This window comes from Gavialis gangeticus, unplaced genomic scaffold (genome assembly GCF_001723915.1).
Source record: "Gavialis gangeticus isolate Ggan-Ray unplaced genomic scaffold, GavGan_comp1, whole genome shotgun sequence".
In the NCBI taxonomy this organism is placed as follows: Eukaryota; Metazoa; Chordata; order Crocodylia; family Gavialidae; genus Gavialis; species Gavialis gangeticus.
In genome coordinates, this window is record NW_017728973.1 from 2514930 (window position 1) to 2524763 (window position 9834).

Consider the following 9834-nt stretch of genomic DNA (forward strand, 5'->3'; position numbering starts at 1 on the left):
GGGGGGGGGGTGCTGATTGAGGCCCCCATGGTGACAGAGGGACTGGGGCAGGTCTGGAGTGAATGGGGCCCCGGGGCTGGGGCAGGTCATGGGATGGAGCTGTGGGAGGCTTTTCCAGGGGTGTGAGGGGTGCAGGTCTCCACTGCTGCATGCACCCCAGGAAGAGGCATGGTGGGCACATGCACCCTGATTTGTGAATGGGGCAGGGACGGAGTACCTGCTGTGGGCTGAGGCTCTGCGCCCTGCTGTCTTTGCCCCAGGAGTTGTGGTACACCATTTTGTGCCTCCTGTGGCTAGGCAGGCAGGAGATGCACGGCAAGGCCAGCACGTGGCTCCCAGGGCAAAAGCAGCAGGGTACAGAGCCCCAGCCCACAGCAGGCAGCCCACCTCTGCCCTGCACTCGGTTGGGGGGCATGTGCCCCCCATGCCAACTCCAGGGTTGCGCACAGTGGTGGGGAGTTGCACCCCCCTGCACCCCTGGATGAGCCTCCCAGGGCCTCATTTACCTCCTGGCCTTGCTCAAACCTTCCCTCACTGGGGGCTTCAATCTGCACCCTCCCATGCCCCTTCCCTCTTCTTACTAGCATGGTGGTGTTCTATACCAAGTGTGTAGGCTATGGCTGCTTGCATGTGTGTATCTGTATGCCTGTGCGTACACCCCCCCCCAGCAGCTGCCCAGAGCCTACACCCAGGCTTGCAGTTCTCTGTACTGCCACTGCTGGGTGGCCCGGAGGTAGCAAAGCAGAGCCTGGGTGCAGGCTCCAAAACCACCTCTGCGATTTTTAACTGTGATTGAGTTTTTTAAAGAACTGATTAATGCATTAATTGTGATTAATTAACAGCCATACTGAGAAGCCCTTCTAGCTTACTATGTAGTACTAATCCAGAAGAACTGTTATGGCCCTAGAAGCAAGGTTTCTTTCCATCAGAAGAGTATAGAGGGTTTCTTGCATATCTAAGATCATAGCCAGAGACAGGGTATAGATGGTGGTTTGAACCCATGGCTAGGAGTTGGGAACTCCTGAGCTCTAATACCCTGCAGCTCTGGACAAGTCACTCCAGCCCACTGCCTTAGTTTTCTTAGCTGTTCAAAAAAAAACATAGAGGTAAATAATATACCCTCCTCTCCCCCAAGCATGTGGAGATCCTGACTTAAAATAATCAACATACAAATGTAACTATAGTTAGTATGTTTTATAAACATATGTGCAAACATTCTGTCTCTGAATGGTTTGTGCTTATGCATTTCCTTAATCGTGGATCTGGGGATGTCCCCTTTGTTGTAGCCCTAGAGATGACAATTTTGGGAGTTTCACTTCATTTTGCTGAACTCGGGTGAAATTGCTGAATAGCCTACTTGTTCTCATTCTCCAGCACTGACTGCATCTGTTGCCTTCGTAGCTTTGTAACAACTGTTTTCCTAGCTCTGTTTTTCTTGGTAGCTGCAACCACCAGTTCCTCTTTTGCCTCTATACATATTTTGCATTTCTCTGCCTCAGACTGCATTTGTCATCTGAGTGAAAGCATTCAAAGGCTGAAGGCCTGTCTGCATCTTTTGAGTATATTCATTCCTGGGGTTTCTGCTTCACTTCCTAATCCAGTTAGAAACTTGGAATGGTTCCTATCAGCTGCATCCTGGAAGGCTGGTAGAGTCTACAGTACACAAAGTGCTGTACAAACATGAAGAAAACCTGACCTGTGCCCTCACATTTAATGGTGCACCTGAAATCCTATGGCTATGAAAATAGTCTAGCTCTAGACTCCTGATACAGGGACATATTTCTGTCTTGTAGGCAAGAAATTCTCAGTAAAAGTACTGCAGAGTTTTGCCCAAACACTGACTTCAGTAGTTTTTGACCAGTCGTCTGTGTCCACCTGTGCAAAGCAGGGTTGTGCTCTCTCTTCCTATTTTACAGGTGGGAAAACAGAAATTAAAAGACATTGAGGGGTTTGCTCCATATTGCAGAGTGACTGAATGTTAAAGCTGGGACTGAATCCCCTGTCTCTTGGTCCTGGGCTCAGTTTTAGATCAATTGCTGGGACAGAGAGCGATATTCTGTTCTCGTGTGGATTCTGGGCCTGGGGAGGACCTTCCCATGACAAGCAGGAATTCAAACTCCAGTCTTCTACGTAGCTGTGCAGAGCATGCCCACAGCCTAGCCAGTGAGAGATCTTGGGGCGGCTGAACCTGTTTCACTTGAATGCTGCGGAGGTGACCCGAAGTCTACAGCACAAATAATCTAGCCTTAATGATGTCCAAGAGCTAAGCAAGGAGACGCTGCAACAGCTCAGTCCTTTCTTTGAAGCACTTCACAGGGTCCCTAAAGAGTTATTTTGGAGAAGGGGGAAGGTCTGGTGGGAGGAGCACAAAACTGGGTGTTTTCCTTTCATTTTCTGCATTGTCTGTCGACTCCTTCTAGGAAGGCTCTGTCTCTCCTGGGGTTATGACTTCATAGGCTTGCTGCACACAGCAGTTGATATACCTTCCTTCACGACTGCGCTGGAATCATTCATTGCTGCTCTTGTACCATGTTCACGAATGATGTGAAAAGAGAGGCTGGTCTAAGCATGGTTTTGTTGACCTGATTCTGAGGAGAAGGAAATCTTACTGAAGAAGAAATGCTTGTCTGCTGGTATCAAAACTGCTGGAGCGAACGTGGTCTGACACAAGTGTGGGTATGACCTACATGACCCTCTTGTTGCATCAGGCACCAGTTCTGTTCCAAGTTGCATGTCATGCCAACTGAAGATGCTAAGCTCAGTTACATGGAAGCAAATGCCGTGAAATTGTGTTTGTGAAGGTTGTGCTGGTTGTGAGAGCTGGGTCTGGTGTGGCTCAGTGTCTCTGCCTTGGACCCTGACCTGCTATTTGTTACCTTTCTCCTAAGAGCATGGAATAGAAATTGAGAAAGAGATCAATTTTGTATTCACTTTCCTTTCTCGTGAAAGAGCCTGCAAATATTGAAGTATTTGCAGTTAGCCCCCAGCATTTTCCCTTGCCTGTGTGTGTATCCACAGCTACTTTTGGCTGATTGCTCCCTTCTTAAGGTTTTCGCCTCGGGATCTCTTATCTTGAGAGTACTTGAGGTAGTTCAGGTGTGCCATCTTCAGTATTGCCAACTCTCATGATTTTTGGTGTTATTCTTGAAGTCTACACTTCAGGAATGTGAAAAACCTTACTGTGCATGCACGTGCACACACAGGTTTTTTTTCCACATTCCCAAAGCATAGGCTTCAAAAATAATACTTTAAGAACGATGCTGAAAATCATGAGAGTTGGCAATACTGCATCTTGCAGGAAGCACAAGTGGGCAGTTGAGCATGGAACAGCAAAATATTTATTGACCTCAAGCAGTGGGCTTAGTGTTTTCATGGGGAAACCAGAGTGGTTGTTACCAGACATTTCCTATTGAGAGAAGCAGATTTGATCATAATATCTTAAGACTTGGTTGTGTCTGATCAGGTTTGATTTAGTCCATGGCAAGTATCTAGCATTGATTGGACAAGCAAGGTCCTGCCTGTGGCTCTCAACACACCTGGTCAGGCATTTCCCAAGTGGTTGGAGAGCTTGACCTCTAATGGATGAAAGGTGAGAGCTCCAACTTGACCAACTGAATGAATGGCAATGCAGGTCTGACATGAGCTGGCTTGGCAGGAAAGGTTCATTGTTTGATGTATGCTGATTCAGAGATTGCGTGTAACATGACAGATGGCAGATAAAACAGAGAGAGAGAGTGAATTTGAGTTTCCTGCTACTGGCAGCATTCAATAAAGAGGAACTCCTCCATTTAGCATCTGACAGAAAGGCTGTGTAGGTTCTTCTTGCTCCTAGCTTTTGCCTGGGGAGAGGAGCAGGATGTACTTTGAAGAAAAACCATTGTTGTTTCCTTCCCTTAAGCTTGCAGAACTACTGCTCCACAGACCTGAACTGAACATTAATCAGGATGAGTGCTCTCACGATAGCTTCTCCTGAACAGATGCTTGTCATTAGGATTTCATAGCTCTGTATTAATTATCAGCTCATTAACTCTGCTTGTTACCAAACTCCAGTTTCATCACTTTCCAGAATTGGAAATTCTAGTTTTAATGATTCCCAGCAGGTTCCCTTTCCCAAGAAACCTCTCAGTTTTTTCCAAAAGAAGTATCTTAGTAGCCTATGCCTGAGGCTGAAGATCCCTCTGCTTGCTTAGACTACGTGTTGAGTCCTGCCTGCATTGCCCTACACATCCCAGCCAGACAAGCCTATGTTCCAAGCTCTTTTAGGTGTTGTGGGGGTTGTTTTTTTTTTGTGTTTTTTAGAGCAGAATTTGAATCCAAGATGGCATGGGCTCCAAGAAGATGCTACAGATACCAGGAGAATCTTTCAGAAGTTGGGGATTTTATTTATTTATTTTGCCCCATTTATTTCATCTGAAAGTCCTTTCTTGGCCTCCCCTACTCTGTGCCTAGTTGTTCCAAGGTGTTTCACATTCAGCTGGCTTTTCACCAGCTCGGGTCAGAAGCATCTGTCATGTTCCAGCAGACGTTATGTTCAGCTATTCATGCCTGTCTAGCTTGTCAGCTCAGTATGAATGTTTTGGGGGCTTTTTGGTTTTGTTTTTTTTAGCTTTTCTCCCTTGTTAATATGCCTGAGTAACTTTCGTGAGAACAAATCCTGCCAGCACATTTGACAAGTGACATCTTTCTTGGCAGAGGGAGGTAAATATTTTGGAGTCCCAGAGAACGGGGTTTCATCTGTCAGGTTTTTTCCTCGCTCCTTCTAGAGCTCCAAATGAGCATTGGGATGTCTGCAAGCTTGATTCATATTTAGGTAGTGTTGTGATAATTCAGAACCTTGTTATGTTTTTCTAAACAGAGCAACTGGCACCCTTTTTTTTATGCAGGGAATCAACCCCAAGGTAGATGCAAACCTTTGCAAAATGTAACAAACAGCCTTTTTAGGAAGAACCATTTGGATTTGCCTGGCAAAGCAGAGAGGGGAGCTTCTTATCCTGACAAGTAAAATGAATATCTGTTTGCAGTCCTGTATAACCTCTTGCCACCAAAAGGGCTAGGACTAACCCAGGATCTATCCAGCCCAGTATCCTGTCTGTAGTAGTGGCCAGTAACAGCTGTATAGGCCTACTGTGCATCACTCCTTTGCTCAAAGGCCCTCTTTAGTAACGTCCTCTGATGCATCCTCAGCAGTGTTCCAGGAACCCTCCCAGTTATTGGTTCAGAGGAAGGAAATGAGTACATCCAAACCTGTTTTAGAAGGACAGCTTCTTCCTAAACTCTGTGGGGTTGGAGGCAGACTTGTACCATGAAATAGGAGGGTGTATAGTATTTCTTTCTTTTTTTTTTTTTTAAGGCCAAGGTATTCTGTTTAAAGTAAATAGCCCCAGGACTGAGATGCTTACCAGAAACAAGTATCCAAACTGGGTGTGGAGTGTGCTGGTTGCCTTCTGAGCAGTCAAGGGCCTGATGGGTGTCCCCAAGTCACCACCGTCACACAGCCCAGCCCCCCTCCTGCCTTACTGCAGTGCCCCAGAAAATGAGGGGAATGATGGCCAGGCAAGAGCCCATGAGCCACATGTTAACCTCTCGGGAATGGGATGCAACTCATAAACCACAAGTTGGACAGCCCCAAACTAAAAAAGCAGCCAGTACTAAGGTTCTTCCTGGTTTCTCAGTACGCCTTATACCTCTAATAGCAGCCTCAAAATTAACAGGGTCAGTTCAGGACTGCCTTGGAAACCTTACATTTGCCAACTGCTAGTCAGTTTTGCTAGTTACATATGCAGCTAAAGAGGGTTCAGTTGCATTATAAAATAGACTTGGCTTGGAGGTAAGAGCTGAGGGGGAAGAAGAATTTCTGGGCACTTAAGTAGGTGCATAACTGGCATTTGTTGTAATGGGAGCAACAGGCAAAGCATTGGGGCTGTCAATGAAGTGAATTACAGGCTTCTCCAATATGTATGTGAGTGGAGTACTCTGGGTCCTTGTAAACATAACCAGTTCTTATTTTCCCCTATTAATACATCATCTCTTAGGCCTTCTGGCTAATAGGAGACATTGCATTATTAACAGGCTGAGCCCACCAGGTATTATGCCCAATTTGGAAGAATCTGTCCGTCTACATTTTGTTGACACACAGCAGAGCACATGACCTTCTAGTTAGTCACCTTCTTGAATCCTGTCCTTCTAAACATCAGGGTCCATGGTTTCTCTTCCTCTGCTTTTTCATCAGCCTTGAGGCACTTATTTTATGTGCAGAAATTGCATCTGGATGGGACTGAGCCGAGTTGCACTTGTTCAGGACACCCTTCCTGTTCAGGGATTCCTTCTTGTTGCCAAACTCTAGAACTGAATTCAGGGATTGGTTTAAGGACTTTAGGTTTGCTCTGATAACTTCTCATTGTCCCCCTCCCACTCCATTGCACTAGCTTTGAAGGTGCTCTACTTAGTCTCGGTCTCTTAAACTACACTTGATTTAAAAACCTCTTCTTTGCCCCAGAACTTTTGTGTTCTGTGCATTGAACAGATGTTTGCACTGTTCCTTCAGGGAAATGCAGCCACTTTAGACCATAAAAACAGAGACAAAATCCTATCCCAGAATCAGACCAACGTTGCCTACAAACCCCTGCTTTACCATAGACATTTTGAGTGGGTGATTCTGGAATCTGAAAGCTATTCCCTGGTGCTATGGGAAGATTGGGAATATGGGCTATAGTCTCTGGGTGAGTTACAATGTTACTGGTGATCTTTCAGCCTTTCAGGAGCATCTTGGATCTCCCCAAAGATGCATTCTGGCCTTTCTTGTCATTTTCTTTGGTACAGCTTGACAGTCTTGACTGGGAAACTGATGTGACCTGTATGTTTGCAGTAACTACGTGCAAGGTCCTCAGGGATTGTAAGCAAGAAACTATGAAAAATCTGCGCTTTTCACTTCAGTGGCTAAGATTTTTGCCCTTCTGATGTTGGCATGTAACTCTTACAATGCTGCTTGAGGTTTATTTTTTTTACCCCCTTGTCATTGAAGCAGCTGCTGCCTTCAAAGCAGGCTCTCAAGTCACATTTTGTTGTAGACGGACCGGTTCTTCTTGTGCCAAGCTTCTGCAGGCATAGTCTGATCCACTGTAGTTGCAGAGCCCGAGGTCTACTTCCGTGAGGAATCAATGCCACTCAGAATTTCATTTAAAATATTTTATTGCTGGGATTCACCCATTAGAGAAGGCAGGGAACATGATGTTCATTCAGCAGAGCTTTTTACTTCTCACACAGGAAGTTAAATTTCACCTTGCATTTTCAATGGGATGTCCATGGTGTCCTCTGTGGTCAAGTCTGGACCAACCTTCCGAAATATTAGCTGTTCTCTAGTTTGTATTTCCTGTGTCCCATTTCAACACATGTTTCTATTCTTGTCCTGTCAGTAGGGGGTGATGGTTGACCTCTAATGATAATACCATAGTTGGATTCTCATAGTGAATAGTTTAGTTTTTGTACTCTGCCTGCATAGGGGCCCCAGAATGAGTCTAAAGCCAGTTAAAGAGTTTGTGGAATTAGAAACCAGGTAGTTTCACCAATCGGTGACCTAAACTTTGCATAAGTTGAGGAATTGCATTAAGGTTCCTATCCTGGAAGTGGCATGCATGTGACTGCAGGGGTCTGCCTGTGTGGGTGGCTTGCACCACTGGGCCTAAAGCTGCAAGAGAATGGTAAGCTCTGACTTAACGCTGCCTTGCTTTTGCTGTACTAACTGACAAATGGATCAATGGGAGACGGGGGTGTTAATGCTGTGGCTTGCTTGTACGTAGAGTGGGAGGTTTGGGTTTTTTTTCCCCCAAAGGTGCTGAGAAACTGCAGTTCCCATTGGCAGTGGTTGTGAGGATTTAGTAAGCCCCTTGGCGCTTAACATGCATCCTTGAAATTTGGAACCAAAACTGCCCCGCTCTTTGGAAACAGCAATCATTTCTTTGTTCCCGGTATTCCCTCACATCCGGTTTGCACTGTTGCTTAAATATTTGCTGAACAGATGCAAGCAATTAACCAGGCCCACATTGGTGATGCCTTTATTGGCAGGGAGCTGGGATCTGCTGATGTCTGATGGAAATTCTGCTGCTGATCATTGTGCTGAACAGCGCTGTAGATCAGAGCATGGTTTCAGTTTGTTTTTTATCCCATGGTCATGGAAGCAGCAGGGTCGGTGTGACTGAAGATCTTAACTGGGGCATTAAAGCCCCACTAGCACACTAGGGGGTAGCTTTGGGGTCATCATCCATAATCACAGCCAGGGGCAGACCCAGGAGGGGTACTCACACCCTTCCTTTTGATTTGTGGTCTACCTAGTTTTAAAACCAACTGCCTGGTGGCAGCAGCAACACTTCTTTTTAAGCAGCAATGAGGAAGTCATTGATTGTTGCGGCTCATAATAATCTACCTGACTTCTTCTGAACTGTTCATGCCACAGGTGTTAACAACCCTTTCTCCTTTGTAATGGCCTTGGTTTTTCCACTAATCCATCTATCCCTTCTGCAATTCTGCTACCTGTTAGCCTTTCCTGGTAGTATAGCTCCTGTTTAACAGCCTTGGAAACTGTTTCTAACTAGCTAAAAACACTAATTCAGGTGTGGAAATAACTTTCAGTGAAGCATTGGATGCATTGCCAAGATGCTCAAGAAAGCTACATTTTGTTTTATGAATCTGAAAGAGATGTGTATTTAATTCTAAGAACAGGACTAATAAAACAACATCTTTTAATTTTTTTACCTAGTTTGTTGTGGTTTTTATGCATGGTGTGCATTATTTTATGCAAATGAATGCACATTCTAAGGAAGATATACTTGTATTTGCTTCTATGTTAAACTGAATAATATAGCCCCAAGCTTATTAGTAAAGATTCTAGTTTCTCTGTAACTGGGGAAGGATGTGTTAAACACAATGATGCACCACACCGTCTGACCCCTTTTAAAAAAAATCCTAGATCTGCCTATGATCACAGCACTCCTGCCTTCCTATCTAAGAATCTCCAAGCCATTTACATCCCCCAAGTCAAACAGCTCCCTGGGGATTTTGTTAGTACATCACAACTTTTTTTAACAATACAAAAGGAAAAGAACAGAGCACCTGAGGTCCTTAAGTGCAGCCACAGACAACTATGTCATGTATTTCTTTTATAGAAATGTGTCAAACTTTTGTTAGTTAATATTTGTGTATGGATTGCAGATTTTTAGTAATATATTAGAGCCTTATTTCATTTTGAAGGAACCCACAATGTAAGATCTATAAGTAACCCTTTAAGAAATTGATTTACAACATTTGATTGCCAAGAACAGTGTGCTCGCTGCCGTGAAGGTGACCAGAAAGAGCTGTGTGTGGAGAAGGCTTCATTTTTAGAGAATCCAGGCAAGTCTAGAGCAGCAATTTTTGAATTAGGCTCGTTATCTGTCCTCACCATAGCCCTTTGTAGTGGCTAGCATGCTGTTCTGGGCAGCTTGTGTTGTGTTACTAGCAATTTTTCATTGTTATTTTACTGTTAAGTGATATGTTTTCCAGGACCTCTCTAGCTGCTTTCCTGGCCTTGCATCCCTATTAATCAGAGTGTCATTTTAGGCATTTGGTTACAGACTTACCTGTGATTTCGTTTGGGAAGGAACTTGCTTCCTAGCTTCCCTGGGGGATATACCTCTCCAAAACTGTCTGTCATACATTACTTTACTTTACTGTCCTGAAAATCCCTGCATAAAAATGAGCTGGTGAGGTTGCTTCTCCTACTAATTGCAACTCAGATTAGCTCAATTTGCAAAATAAATGAACCTTCTAACTGGTGGTGCTGCAGACTCCAGCTGTTCCCTG